We start from the raw sequence: 16,127 nt of genomic DNA on the forward strand, positions 1-16,127 counted from the left end.
GGTCCTGATCAGCCAATCAACGCACCTGGTCCTGATCAGCCAATCGCCAGCAGGATAAGAAGCTGGTCCACACAGCCCTCTGTGCCAGATCGTTGACCAACCAACCTAGTGGGTACACGTCTCTAGCTCCCTGCCTCGTCTGTTTTTGAACCTTGCCTTACCCTGTTCTCCCTGTCTTCTGCCCCCTACCCCGCTCCTGCCTGACCCACGCCTGTACGACAACCCTGCTCCTGCCTGACCCACGCCTGTACGACAACCACGCTCCTGCCTGACCATCGCCTGTACGACAACCCCGCTCCTGCCTGACCATCGCAATTTAGGTTTAGTCTATTTCTATAGGATGTTCTGTTTCTGTGAATTTCTGTGTTGATATTTTCAGATTTTCCTGGAGTGCATTGTGTGGGCTACCAAGGAGTGGTTGCCCCTCGCCAGCATGAAGCTATGAACTGTGTGGAGTCACGAATGACTTGAGAGTCATTCTTGGACATTTCTGGAGTGTTCTCCCTGTTTCAGACGGGACAACTGTCGTTCCGGGAGTGATGGGTGAATGCCGAACCAGGAGGCGGGCACAGGACCGGAGGTGTAGATGGAGGTTACCGGCCTGTTTCCCTACAGATGGGCGATCTGTGGTTCGTTGGATGCAGGACCAACGCCATGTCACCGACTCACTGTGAGCGACAGATAAGTATGAAACAGGGAAGAGACCATTTTGTCCGAAGCGGTGCCCAATTCTCTGTCCTCAAATGCAGAAGAGGGAAGTTTTAGATATACAAATTTTAGCTATACAAATGAAGCTTTGATGGATTTTTGGAATTAGTTAATTGGAAATGAAGCCAGTTCATTTTAGTGTCATTTCATTTGAGTGATGCATTTTTTTTCCCCTCATCTCTGTTTTATCCTGACTTCAGGGAATTTGTTTCTACCCTTAGAGGGGTGTTGTTTTGTTGAGACGAGAATGTGGTTATTTTATTTTATTTCATAAAATCGCGAGAGAAATTCTAGAGCCAAATCCAATTGCCTTGATCATGACTGGGGACTGGGCGTGTTAAAGTCATTCTAACACTGCCCCTGATGTCACTGTAGGCTACTGCAGACTGGCTCTAATGACACTTGAACAGACACCCTGTTTAAGTTTTCCTGACTGAATAACAACATTTTTCCCCAAAGCAGGAGCTTGCGCTTAACCATGTTTCTGAGTATCTCCAACAGACTTCGAATAACCGTTCCTGACCAAAGAGGGGAACGGGGAGACCAGACCAGAGGACTCTCCTTTTGCTCTTCTGTTTTGTCTCTGTTGTCTCTCTCATCTGTGGATCCACAGACGGAGCACTTCATCAGGCTGTACTGGGGGAGCGGGAGCACCGAGGTGGCCCTCCAGCAGCACGACCCGGGCCGGCCCTACGTGGAGCAGTACAGGGATGGACCGGGTTCAGTTCAAGAGCCTGTACGTGCTGCTGGCGCCCTGGCTGTGTGGTGTCCACACGGACACCGTGTCCCACCGCACCTTCACCCTGCTGAACCAGGACAGGGACTCCCTCCTCACCTTCCGAGAGCTCGCTGGCTGACCGCTCTATGTAGACCTGCCCAATGAGGAGACAAGAGACTACCAGGAGCAGATGAGCAGCCTGAGAACAGGCCAGAAAACATGGAAGAGAAGTAGATGTTGCGGGAGGAACCTACCCGTCAAAAATGGAACTGTCAGCACATCCTCGGCCAAGTGGGCCATGAGAACATGTTATGATGGATTTTATTGAACTCTCTCCATGCCAGGGATGTCTTCAACAGAGTGAGGACCGCCATTCCTGAGGCTAAGGAGGGGTTCCTGCATCACATCTCTCCTGGGGATTGGGTCCTGGTCCGCGACCACAGACGAAGGAGCTGTAACTCGCCGAGGTGGCTCGGGCCGTACCAGGTTCTACTCACCACGCAGACAGCGATCAAAGTAGCTGAGAGGACTTCGTGGATCCATGCAAGCCATTGCCGACGGGTCCAAGCAGCAGAGGACGGTCCACCAGGGGATCGCCAACACCAGGAGATCAAGGATGCAGCTGAACCAGAGGGCTCAGAGGCCAAAGCCATGGGCTGCCACACTGTCCTCTCCTCTGACGAGGAATCGGAGGAAAAATGACCTTGCTGGTCACCTCCTTCTCATGGTCGTTATGATGGCAACATGGAGAAACTCCACAGCCATGACCTCACAAGATGCACCACACACGCACACACACCTGCACACACTGCAACCAACATTGAACATAACTGATTCAAACAACGCTACATTGAAGTTGCGATCTAGAAGAGAAGACGCCTTGCATTCCCCAGTGACATTCTATTGCCCAAAAGAGAAGTGTCACCTAAATGACTGTTGGATATACACTGTGAACAAGAATGACTGGACTCTGTTACACTCTACAGATGTCAAAATCCAAGACGATGAGCAATCGGAGAGTGACCTTGACAGTCACCGCCACACTGTCCTCTCCTCTGATGAGCAATCGGAGAGTGACCTTGACAGTCACCGCCACACTCTCCTCTCCTCTGATGAGCAATCGGAGACTGACCTTGCCGGTCACCTCCTTCTCGTGGTTGTGGTATGACAACGTGGACAATCTCAACAGCAATGACTGCACCTCTAATCGCACACACTGGAACCTACATTAAATATTCAGAGACGCACACATGGAAGCTATGTTCCATAGGACATCACATGCGATTATTCACAACAAGAGTGAATGAACTTTGAAATTATCTTGAAAAAATATCATATTTGTTTACAAGAGTTACAATGGTTGAAACATGAGTTGATAAATAAGTTTGGGTTTTTCCTCTAAATTGACCAAGAGGTTTTTTGCCCTTCTTACACTGGTAACCATTTATCTTTTTTGCCTTGTTAAATCAAGGTTTTTTGGTGAATGGTTGTCCACTCTTAGACTATAAATAGTATATAATCATGTCATCTTTTTTACCTTGTTTCCTGTCAAATTTCTGAAACAAGGGGTTTTGGTGCGTGATTTTGCACGTGGAAAGAAAATAATAAAAGAAAAAAAGAAAAAAAAAATTTTTTTTTGCTCCACCTAGTGGAGAGATTATTTCCTTTCCACATGTATAGCATAGCTGACTGTTTACACTTTGTGTTTGGATTTTATATTTTATTTTTGTGTACCTGTTCAGGCACAAATGGGGGATTGTTGAGGAATTTACATCCAAACACCTTAAACCTTTGTCCTCTCACTCCTTTTGTAATTCATCACCTCCCCCAAATATTCACATAGCTGTGCTAACATACAAAATGGCTTCCAGAAGGCCATCTGTCTACTCCAGAATAACCATCCTTTGTCCCTTTGTCCCTCTTAGAAACTACCGCCTTTTTCTCATGTCACATGTCTTTACTGTTGGCCACGCCTGCCATTTCATATGTACAATGCAGTAGCCAATCACATCCTTGAAGGACCTTACCTGTGGTTTGACTGCATATAAGGCACCGCAGGAAGACTAAACGGCACTTCGCTGATGAAACCACCCTTGTTGCGTTTTCAGGAAGTCCTTGCGCTCGTATTGTTTTCTCAATAAACCAGACTTAACCTGTTTGAGCTAATCTTGGTAAATCCTTTTTGACTAGATCAGTTAAAATACCATCACATTGGTTTGAAGCCACCTGGAAAGCTAACGCGGCTTGTCTCCGGTCTTACGCTGAATTCGGCTTGGAGTTCAGAAAAGTGTTTGATCATCCCGCCCTTGGTCACGACTCAGCCTCACGTTTAATGCACTTCCAACAAGGTAGCCGTAGCGTGGCAGAGTACTCCATAGAGTTCAGGATCCTAGCCGCGGATAGCGGGTGGAACGATACCGCCTTACAGACCGCTTTCCGTGCGGGCCTGTCCGAGACTCTGAAGGACGAGTTAGTCAGGGACACGCCCACTACCCTTGACAGCCTAATCTCCCTGGCTATCAAAATCGATCACCGCCTGAGGGAGCGTAGAAAGGAAAGAAGCCGCACGTCCGGTTTTCCATCTAGGCTTCCCAGCCAGCGTTCCCCTAACCCGCCTTCTCAGCTCTCGCCACGTCATGAAGCGCTCTCCCCTCAGCGCACCACGACGCCACATGCCTCCGCCCCCGAGGACGAGCCCATGCAGTTGGGCGGCGCACGACTCTCCGAGGCTGAACGCGCTCGCCGTGTGAGCGACCTGCCTGACCCACGCCTGTACGACAACCCTGCTCCTGCCTGACCCACGCCTGTACGACAACCCCGCTCCTGCCTGACCATCGCCTGTACGACTACCACGCTCCTGCCTGACCATCGGCTGTACGACTACCACGTCCCCGCCTGACCCACGCCTGTCTACGGACCACGTTACTGCCTGCCTCTCCCCGGATCTCAATAAACGTGCCTACCTGCTTTCACCCCAATCGTGTCTGCTCTTGGGTCCTCCATCAAAACCCTAACAGAACGATCCGGCCAACATGGACCCAGCGGACAACACAGGCCTCCGGCAGGCCGTCACCTCCCAAGGGATTCTCGTGGGACAACACTACTCCGGGACGCCGATACAGCGATGCGGGCTCTCAACGCCAATATGCAAGGCCTGTCGGCCCAGGTAACCAAGTCGGAGCAAAGCCTGCACACTATCGCCGCTACCATGCAAACCCTCAGCGAGCAGGTTAGCCAATTGGTCATATCCACGGGCTCCGCAGCCCAGGGGGAGGGCCCTGCACCCGGAGCCCTGGCAGCTAGCCCAGCCCCTGTGACTGCATCCCGACGTGAGCCTAACCTCCCTAGTCCTAAGCCGTATGACGGTGATCTGGCTCGTTGTGGGTCATTTCTAATGCAATGTGACTTCATCTTTATTCACCAGCCTAGCATGTATTCACTGGACGCCGAAAGGATAGCCTTCGTGTCTAGCCTACTTACCGGTCCGCCCCTTAGTTGGTTTGAAGCCACCTGGAAAGCTAACACGGCTTGTCTCCGGTCTTACGCTGAATTCAGCTTGGAGTTCAGAAAAGTGTTTGATCATCCCGCCCTTGGTCACGACTCAGCCTCACGTTTAATGAACTTCCAACAAGGTAGCCGTAGCGTGGCAGAGTACTCCATAGAGTTCAGGATCCTAGCCGCGGATAGCGGGTGGAACGATACCGCCTTACAGACCGCTTTCCGTGCGGGCCTGTCCGAGACTCTGAAGGACGAGTTAGTCAGGGACACGCCCACTACCCTTGACAGCCTAATCTCCCTGGCTATCAAAATCGATCACCGCCTGAGGGAGCGTAGAAAGGAAAGAAGCCGCACGTCCGGTTTTCCATCTTGGCTTCCCAGCCAGCGTTCCCCTAACCCGCCTTCTCAGCTCTCGCCACGTCATGAAGCGCTCTCCCCTCAGCGCACCACGACGCCACATGCCTCCGCCCCCGAGGACGAGCCCATGCAGTTGGGCGGCGCACGACTCTCCGAGGCTGAACGCGCTCGCCGAGTGAGCGAGCGCCTCTGTTTCTACTGCGGTCAACCAGGTCATGGCCGTGCTTCCTGCCCCCCTCGGCCGAAAACCCAAGCCCACCAGTGAGAGTGGGTTCACCGGTGGGCTGTGCCCTGTCACCCACGCCCCCCATGGCCAAGCTAGCGCACGTGGGCTCTCTTTCCAATGGCTCCTCCTGTGTCGATGCCCAGGGGCGGATGCACCTCGACGTCTCCATCACTGTGAACCAACGGCCCATCTCAGTTCTCGCCCTTGTTGACTCAGGTGCCGACGACAATTTCATCGACGCAGAGCTAGTAATCCAGGCGGGTATTGCCACCCTCCCCAGAGAGCCCCCTGTTACCGTGCACGACCTTAGCGGTAGACTCCTAGCCAACATTACGCATGTCACCGAACCCTTGAGCGTGGTCATCTCTGGAAACCATCGCGAGTCCTTGTCCCTATTGGTAATCACGTCCCCCCAGAGTCCCATAGTGCTTGGCCATGCGTGGTTAAAACAACACAATCCCCATATCGACTGGTCCTCTAACCGAGTAGTCAGCTGGAGTTCCTTCTGCCTCAGTACCTGCCTCACATCTGCCCGTCCCCCAGCAGAGGGCGCTGTTGCCCCTATTGAGCCTCCTGACCTGTCCCAGGTGCCCCCCGTCTACCACGACCTTGGAGAGGCCTTCAGTAAGCAACGAGCTCTCTCCCTACCGCCTCATCGCCCCTATGACTGCTCCATAGAGCTCCTCCCTGGGGCCCCTCTGCCCTCAGGCCGTCTGTTCCACCTGTCACGTCCTGAGAGAGAGGCCATGGAAACTTACATCAGGGACTCTCTTGCTTCTGGCATCATCAGGCCATCGTCCTCTGCAGTAGGTGCCGGATTCTTCTTTGTCGGTAAGAAGGATGGTTCCTTATGACCCTGCATTGATTACCGGGCTCTGAACAGCATAACTGTTAAAAACAAGTATCCCCTGCCTCTCCTCGCTTCTGCCTTTGAGCCCCTCCAAGGCGCCACCGTCTTTTCCAAACTGGACCTCAGGAACGCCTACCATCTGGTTCGGATTACAGAAGGAGACGAGTGGAAGACTGCTTTTAACACCCCCCTTGGACATTTCGAGTATCTGGTGATGCCTTTTGGGTTGACCAATGCCCCTGCTGTTTTTCAGGCCCTAGTCAACGACGTACTCCGGGATCTACTGAACCGTTCTGTCTTTGTCTACCTGGATGACATCCTTGTTTTTTCTCGTTCCCCGGAGGAGCATGTCAAGCACGTCAGGCAGGTTCTCCAAAGACTCCTGGAGAACCGGCTGTTTGTCAAGGCTGAAAAGTGTGAATTTCATGTCCGCTCAGTTCAGTTTCTGGGGTACATCATTGGAGAGGGTCAGGTGAAGGCTACCCCAGAGAAGATCAGGGCAGTGGTCGAGTGGCCCACCCCCACAACCAGAAAGGAGCTACAGAGGTTTCTTGGGTTTGCAAACTTTTACCGACGGTTTATCCGTGACTACAGCCGAGTTGCTTCCCCCATGATGGCCCTGACCTCTAGGACAACTCCCTTCTCCTGGACACCCGAGGCAGACGCTGCGTTCAGGGCCTTGAAAGCACTCTTCACCTCTGCCCCGGTGCTTACCCAACCAGACCCCTCACGTCAGTTCGTCGTGGAGGTCGACGCATCGGACACGGGAGTGGGGGCGGTCCTGTCACAGCGATCGGCCTCCAACGACAAGCTCCACCCCTGCGCCTTCTTCTCTCGCCGCCTTGAACCGGCGGAACGCAATTACGACGTGGGGAACAAGGAGCTGCTCGCTGTCCAGCTGGCCCTGCAGGAATGGAGACATTGGTTGGAGGGGGCGGAACAACCGTTTATCGTGTGGACAGATCATAAAAACCTGGTAAACCTCCAGAACGCCAAGAGGCTAAACCCCAGGCAGGCCCGGTGGGCGCTGTTCTTCGGTTGCTTCCGGTTTACCATCACCTACCGGCCGGGGTCTCGCAACGTCAAGCCTGATGCGTTGTCACGCCAATTTGCTCCCCCGGAACCGAGTGCCGCAGAGCCTGACACGATCCTACCTCCCTCCTGTGTGGTGGGCGCGGTCACATGGGAGATCGAGGGCGTGGTCAGGGACGCCCAGAGGAGCCAACCGGACCCAGGTAACGGCCCCCCTAACCGACTGTTTGTGCCTGATCTAGTCCGTTCCCAGGTCATCCAGTGGGTCCACGCATCCCGGCTTGCCTGTCACCCAGGGGTCAACCGCACCCTGGCTCTGCTTAAGAAGCGTTTTTGGTGGCCCACCATGTCAGCTGACACCCGGGAATACATCCAGGCCTGCACAGTCTGTGCCCAGAGCAAGGCGTCGCACCAACCCTCCTCCGGTCTGCTACGCCCCCTGCCTGTTCCTGGCCGCCCTTGGAGCCACATCGGGCTGGACTTCGTGTGCGGGCTCCCTCTGTCCAATGGTAACACCACCATACTAACTATTAATGACCGGTTTTCTAAGGCCGCCCATTTTGTGCCCCTATCCAAGCTCCCCTCAGCTTCAGAGACCGCGGCTCTCCTGGTGACCCATGTGGTCCGGCTCCACGGCATTCCCGTGGACATTGTCTCGGACCGAGGACCCCAGTTTACGTCCCAAGTGTGGCGGGAGTTCTGCCGGGCTATTGGAGCCACCGTGAGCCTGTCCTCCGGCTACCACCCCCAGACCCCAGACTAACGGGCAGGCTGAACGGGCCAACCAGTTCCTTGGGAATGCGCTGCGCTGTGTCACCACTCGGAACCCGTCCGCCTGGAGCGACTACTTCTCCTGGGTTGAGTATGCTCACAACTCCCTGTCCAATGCCTCCACTGGTCTGTCCCCTTTTGAATGCTCTCTGGGCTACCAGCCACCATTGTTCCCTGAGCAGGAGGGGGAACTCACCGTGCCCTCAGTCCAGAGCCACATCCGTCGCTGCCGCAGGGTGTGGAGAGAGACCCGAACCGCCCTGCTCCGCTCTGCCCACCGCAGCCGGCGTAACGCGGATCGCCACTGGGTCCCAGCTCCAGCTTACCAACCAGGTCAGAGTGTATGGTTATCCTCCAAGGACATCCCATTGCAAGCATCCTCCCGTAAGCTGACACCCCGGTACCTGGGCCCATACGTCATCGACAGCATAGTCAACCCCTCAGCGATCAGGCTCAAGTTGCCTCCCGCCATGAGGATACATCCGACCTTCCATGTGTCCCGTATCAAGCCTGCCTCTGTCAGCCCACTGTGTCCACCAGGAGACCCGCCACCACCGGTCCGGATCATCGATGACAACCCTGCCTGGACGGTACGGCGCTTGCTGAGGGTCCGTCGGCGGGGCCGGGGACTCCAGTATCTGGTGGACTGGGAGGGTTATGGGCCTGAGGAACGGAGTTGGGTTCCCCGCAGGTTCATTCTGGACCCGACTCTCATCCGGGATTTCCACCGTGACCATCCTGGCCAGCCCGGTCGGTCGCCAGGAGGCGCCCGTAGAGGGGGGGGTCCTGTCACGGCACCGCCGCGTCAGCCTCGTCCACCTCCTCAGCCCCCTGACCCCGGCCCGAGCCCCGGTTCTGACGCTGGTCCCCAGCCTGTCCCTGTCTCTCCAGTGCCGGACTCCGTTTCCCCCAGCACCTCCCAGAGCCTGCAGCGGGAACTGCGAGCACGTCTGTGGTCACAAGCCAGACACGCCCCCGATCCACACCTGCCGTGCGTCACCTTGATTGCCTCTCCTCCACACCTCAACGCACCTGGTCCTGATCAGCCAATCGCCAGCAGGATAAGAAGCTGGTCCACACAGCCCTCTGTGCCAGATCGTTGACCAACCAACCTAGTGGGTACACGTCTCTAGCTCCCTGCCTCGTCTGTTTTTGAACCTTGCCTTACCCTGTTCTCCCTGTCTTCCCAGTATCCAGTTCCTGCCTGACCCACGCCTGTACGATTACCCTGCTCCTGCCTGACCCACACCTGTACGATTACCCCGCTCCTGCCTGACCCACGCCTGTACGACAACCCTGCTCCGGCCTGACCCACGCCTGTACGACAACCCCGCTCCTGCCTGACCATCGCCTGTACGACTACCACGCTCCTGCCTGACCATCGCCTGTACGACTACCACGTCCCCGCCAGACCCACGCCTGTCTACGGACCACGTTACTGCCTGCCTCTCCCCGGATCTCAATAAACGTGCCTACGGGCTTTCACCCCAATCGTGTCTGCTCTTGGGTCCTCCATCAAAACCCTAACACTGGGTATGAAATGCGCTATACAAATACAGCTTTGATTGATTGATTGATTGATACCACTTCATATCACAGCGAGCATACTGTAGCTATACAGCTCTTTACAACACAGGACAGTAGGTCTATACCTAGCTGTACAGCACTTTACAACATACAACAGTAGTCATATACCTACTGTAGCTACTGTATACAAGTACTTTACAATACAGCACAATAGACCTATACCTAGCAGCACATTAGGCCTATATTTAGATATACAGGACTTTCCAACACAGCACGGTAGGCCTAGCTGGATAACACTTTACCAAACAGAAACCAAAAGAATCAAGTATTATTATTATTATTATTATTATTATATTTATCTGACCCAGTCTGACTGAAGTCCTATAAAGCAACTGGTTATTCACCAGATCACTGATGAAGAGGAGGTTCACCCAGGCACTCATATTACCCAGAGCCATCACTGCTAGTCCTCTAATCAACCAGTATCAACACATCATTTATATGACAACTTGGTTAAACAAAGCTCAGAGAGCAATATGTACTCTATTCTGTCTTCAATTGGGGGTGTTTTTGTCAAAGAATGAATACAGAATAATTGTAGAAAATTCTTACTCTAAAGTTTATCCCCATTATGGACTTACTTGTTTTCTCTAAGTCAGTGTGTCAAATCCAGAAGTCACTAGCTACTCTGATGAGGTGGAATGGATCACTGAATGTTTAAGTGTCTGCGTCAGCAACGTCTACTATGACATCATAAAAGCAATGGGAGATGTAACGTGGCGAGGCGCCCTCTAGTGGTCTTGATAGGGGTGTGGAAGTGTTGGAGTCGGACTGATGAGTGCATTTTTGAAATAGGATATCTACATTAGGTAAACACGGGTGTAATTAATAAAAAGGCGAGGTTGCTGCGAGTGGTTGCTAAGCAAAGCGTTCACTAAGTGTAGTCACAAGCACCAACCCCCCTCTCCCCCCACCGGGACGGCTCCCTCTCTCCTCCCCGATAGGTAGATTTGGGTAGCGTTCTTTGAGCGCGAAGGACGACCGAGAGGCGGGATTAGCGTTCGTTCAAGTAATAATAAAAAAAGAGTCCCATAGCCATTGAATTGGTAGTAGCCTAGGCTATTTTGAGGTTGGTCATTTCTCCGAGTGAGAATTGTGAAGCGTGGCGAGTGAGCGTGAGAATAGGCTGCTATGCGTGTCTGAGACTTGGCAGCTCCGGGTTTCACTGATCTAGCGGTCAGTAAATTCGACCAAATTTCAAGAGGTGGACATCACTGGATTCATCTCGGCATACAGATAATTCAAGAGCAATTGACTCATGTTTACGAAGCACACCAACATAGTGCTCTGATCAGCTGCACTCTCCAGTGAAGTTCTCAAAACGCGACAGATGCCCGGATCCGTAGCCTAGATCTCATTGTATTACAGTAATTTAGCAGACGCGTTTATCCAAAGCAACTAACAATAATTGCATTTAACATAGGAAAAGCCAATGTAGGCTACTAGCCTACTAGGCTACTTGCCAGAACTCACAAGTGCATCTCCTTTCTGAAACAAGTGACTAAGAGCATAATCTAGTGCTGAAGGCAAAGTGCAAGAATAGCAATCTAAAATACAATAGAGGGATCGTTGTAGTTCTCTCTGTAAAATAACTACAACGTAGACCTAAATTAAAGAAATAAAAAGTACCTTTGAGAAACCGCACATTATTGCGGCGGAATTTGATATTGTTAGTAGCCTAGTTTATGGCTTTGTCAATCCATTGATATCGATTTATAATTATTTCAAGTTTTTCTCCCTATGCAAAAGATGGGGCGGTTGTGTGAACCCAACCAGTAGAGAGCGTAGTTTTACGCTTTGGCTCCCTTGAACATAGATGGTGAAGTGGGCTATCTGGAGCGTACAGGGAACATAGTAGGCTAATGCTGATGATTTCTGTCACGGGCAGCATACACTGCATACCCTCAGTCCCCTAATAGGTCTTATTTCATTTCAACTTGGCTATTAACTTGATAGAGCATGTTACATTTGAGCAATATGATGATAATATGGCTAAAAGGTAGGCTACAATATGTCACAGTGCACTGGCTACTGCTATCATGTACAGTACTCCTACACATAGTAACTTCAGTTTTACAAGATGCCACAGTGCACTGGCTACTGCTATCAATACGATACAGTACAGTGCTCCTAAAATACCTATGTTATATACAGATGCCCTCAGCTGCAGGATCATCTCCTTTGATGATTTTACCTCTTTTGAATACCACGCTATGTTCTTAAAATGCCAGCCCCCAGTTCTGGCAGTAACAGTGTATAGGCCTCCTAAACAATGCCCTGCCTTCTCTACCGAATTTTCAGAACTCCTGTCCATTGTTACGGTTTCACCTCCACACACGCCCCCCTCCTCCGCCTCTCCACAACCCTCCACCTCTGTGCCTACCTCACACGCCCCCTGCAGCTCGGCACGGGCACTGAGGGCGCTCCAACGACAGCTGAAATGAGTTGAGCTGATGGGCGAATGAGCTTATGGCCGGATCACTGCACACCTGCTGCCACCTTCTCATGAACCCCCTCTACCTACAAGAAGCCAGTTTCTCCAGCCATTCATCGCCAGATCTTCCCTAAGAAACGCCTGGCAAGTATCGTAGTTGTTAAACAAAGTATTTCTGCTTATATATATGTGTGTTTGTGTGCTCTCTGGACCACCGCACCTCAAGGCTTACTCGTCTCTCCGTGTTCCCTACAGAACGACCAGGTGTGCTGTGATCCGGCTTGCCTGCCCATCACTCTGCCCGCCACCCACTGCAGCTGCTCCAACCGGCCTCAACCTCCAGCCTGCCAGGCTCCCAACCTGAGCCATCCGTGCACTACCTTCCCTCCCAGCTCCAGCAATAAACCCCCTGCTGGGCAAAGAGCTTCCTGCCTCCTGTGTCGTGCACTTGAGCCCCGTAGCTAACTAGCCTTAACAGTCCATCATCCATACAAATTATGACACCCTTGATCTAGTGATTACTAAGGGCCTGACTATCACTGTCATCTCTATTAGTGACCTCGCTCTCTCTGACCATTTCTGTATCTTCTTCACTGCATTGGTTCCTAAAGTCAAAAGTAGTACTAGCGCTTTATCAAGAAACGTTATCTTACCTCCGCAGTATCCGATAGTTTTAGAGAAATAATGATCACAAACAATTTATCAACTCCAGAAGTGGGGCCGTCAGGCACTATTGAAGACTTAGCATCCGCCTTTGACACCAGAGTAGGGGCAGCCTTGGATTCTGTAGCACCTATTAAACTGAAAAAGATCACAGCCAATCATAAAGCTCCATGGCGAAATGAGGAAACAAATCAACTAAAGAGAACCTGCAGAAGATCTGAGCGTATATGGAGAAAGACCAAGCTACAGGTCCACCATGATATTCTCAAAGAACATCTCGCTGCCTTTGATAAAGCAATAAGAAATGCAAGGAAAGACCACTTCTCAAAATTCATATCTATCAACCGCAATAATTCAAGAGTGCTCTTCTCAACAATTGATAGCCTAATAAACCCTGCCGTAAAAACACCAGATAACCTGCTCTCTACCTCCAAATGTGAGGAATTTGCAGCTTACTTCAGAGATAAGATTATGAATATTAGGAGGAAAGTCACCCAGGAAAGGCCATGCATCCTGTTCACAGATCCTCTTCCTCCATGTAATGGACATATGAGCTTGTTTACACTGGTGGACACAGAAATGTTGAGAAAAGTAGTATTCAAACTCAAATCCTCCACAAGCCTGCTGGATCCCATCCACACTGATTTTTTCAAAACAATTTTTGACTCTGTATCCTATGACATTTTAGCCATTGTTAATGACTCCCTATCTACAGGTGTCTTCCCACCAACAGTGTTGGGCTCGTTACTCAAAAAATGTAATATATTACTTATTACTCATTACCCTTTTTAAAAGTAATATCGTTACTTTACTTATTAATCCCAGCCAAAAGTAACTAGTTACTTATGTAATATATTACTTTCCATATTGACTACCTTTTGCAGCGTGCTCATCACGGTCCGGTTCTCTTTCCACCAACTTCATGTTGCTGTGTTGGCGTAGCAAATGTTTCAGGAGATTTGAGGTGGTGTTTCTGGCACAAGAAAGAGTCTTAGTAGAACTTACACACAGTTTACACTTGACAACATTCTTGTTGTCTTTCAGTTCCAGGAAATCTAAATAGTGTGCGTATTTCCAGCCATGGAATGTTAACGTCGTCATGTTCAAATAGCTCCGCTCGCTCGCTGCTTGCCTGCTTATAATGTGACGGGACGTGATATGAGCGGAACGTTCTTCAATCTGAAATCAAAACTTTATTTCACCCTTTGTAAAACGAAAATAAACAGAGCAGGCCTATGACAAAAGTAATGCAGTAGCGAGCTTTCTGGGGGCAAGTAACTGTAATATTATTACTGAAATGTGATTAGTAACTCGCTACACCCCTCGTTACTGGAAAAAGTAATATTATTACTGTAGCGCGTTACTAGTAACGCGTTACTGCCCAACACTGCCCACCAATACTTAAAACTGCTTTGGTGAGACCCGTGCTGAAGAAAAACAACTTAGACACTTCAGTTCTTAGCAATTTTAGACCAATCTCCAACCTTCCCTTTTTGAGTAAAATTCTGGAAACTATTGTTTTCAAACAGATTAATGATTTTCAAACAGATTAATGATTTCCTAGCTACAAGTTCTACGCTTGACCTTTTCCAGTCCGGCTTTCGCGCCCATCATAGCACAGAGACGGCATTAGTCAAAGTTGTAAATGACCTCAGAATTAATGCTGACTCCAAAGAGCTCTCTGTTCTCATCCTCCTGGACCTTTTGCAGCCTTTGATACTATAGATTATGCAATCCTCATCAAAAGACTGGAGAAGTGGGTTGGCCTCTCCGGTACAGTTCTTAATTGGCTTAGGACCTATCTAACCGGTCGTGATTTCTTCGTTGCCCTCGGTGACCATAGCTCAGGAAAGATCCCTATGACCTGTGGGGTGCCCCAAGGATCGATCCTAGGACCTCTACTCTTCAGCCTGTACATGGTGCCCCTTGGCAGTGTCATCCGGAGGCACAACATTAGCTACCATAGCTACGCAGATGATACCCAACTCTATATTTCTGTAACACCCAGTAACTACAGCTTGATTGACTGCCTTGTCATGTGTATTACGGATATAAATGTATGGATGTCACATCATTTCCTCCAACTAAACCAGCTACAAAACAGAAGTACCGATCATTGGAGAAAAAGCTGAAAGAGAGAAACTATCTGCACATTTAAAAACTCTGGAAATTGACACCAAATGCCAGGCTAAAAACCCAGGTGTCATACTTGACTCAGATCTTAATTTCGAAAACCACATCATGAATATTACAAAGACATCTTTTTACCACTTAAGGAACATTGCCATGGTGCAACGATTTCTCTCTCAGGCTGACACCGAAAGACTAATGCATACTTTCATCACAAGCAGGCTGGACTACTGCAATGCTCTACTATCAGGCCTACCAAAGAAAGCAATCTCTAAGCTACAAATGATACAGAATGCTGCAGCACGAGTCCTCACTAAGACTAGACGCAGGGCACACATCACACCAGCCTTTAAATCACTACACTGGTTACCTGTCAACTCTAGAATAGACTTTAAAATACTATTACTAGTCTATAAATGTATCCACAGTCACGCACCAGAAAACATTTCAGAAATGCTTGTCAGGTACATGCCCAACAGACCACTCAGATCCTCAGGTACTGAACTCGTAACAGTCCCAAATCCAGGACCAAGAAAGACGGAGAGGCAGCTTTTAGTTTCTATGCCCCCAACCTCTGGAACACCCTGCCGGAGTGCCTAAGAAGGGTCGAAACAACAGAGGTCTTCAAGCAAGATCTCAAGACGTACCTTTTTGGCCTAGCCTACAATCACTAGCCAGGACCTTGAGACACAGAAAGGCAGCCTCAAACCTACCTGTGAATCCTCTGTATACATTGGTGTATATCATGCTATGCACTCTATGTATATCAAGTTGTGTACAGAAGCTGGTTGCCCTGAAACAGGCTTGTTCTGTTCTGATATCTGTGTTGTTTCAAAGGCTCAGCATGCTACTAACCGTTTTCTGTCTCCCCTAGTGCCTCTCTCTCTCCCTCCTACCTTCTAACCAGGTCCAGTGGATGCCCCACTGTCACCCGCACACCACCCTGAGTCCGATAGATACCCCCGTGTCAGCTGTGGATGTCGTAGTATTTAGTTAACACACACACACACACGTACACACATCAGTCCAAATCCGGCTTAGGCCTGGACCTGGGCCCAGTCCCCCTTCCCCTCACCCTAACCCGGGTCCGTATCCTTTTCCTACCCCCTCTCTACCCCAACCCCTGCCTCTATCTGGGCCCAGGCACATTCAC

Source organism: Borostomias antarcticus (assembly GCF_949987555.1).
Source record: "Borostomias antarcticus genome assembly, chromosome: 27".
Classification (NCBI taxonomy): Eukaryota; Metazoa; Chordata; class Actinopteri; order Stomiiformes; family Stomiidae; genus Borostomias; species Borostomias antarcticus.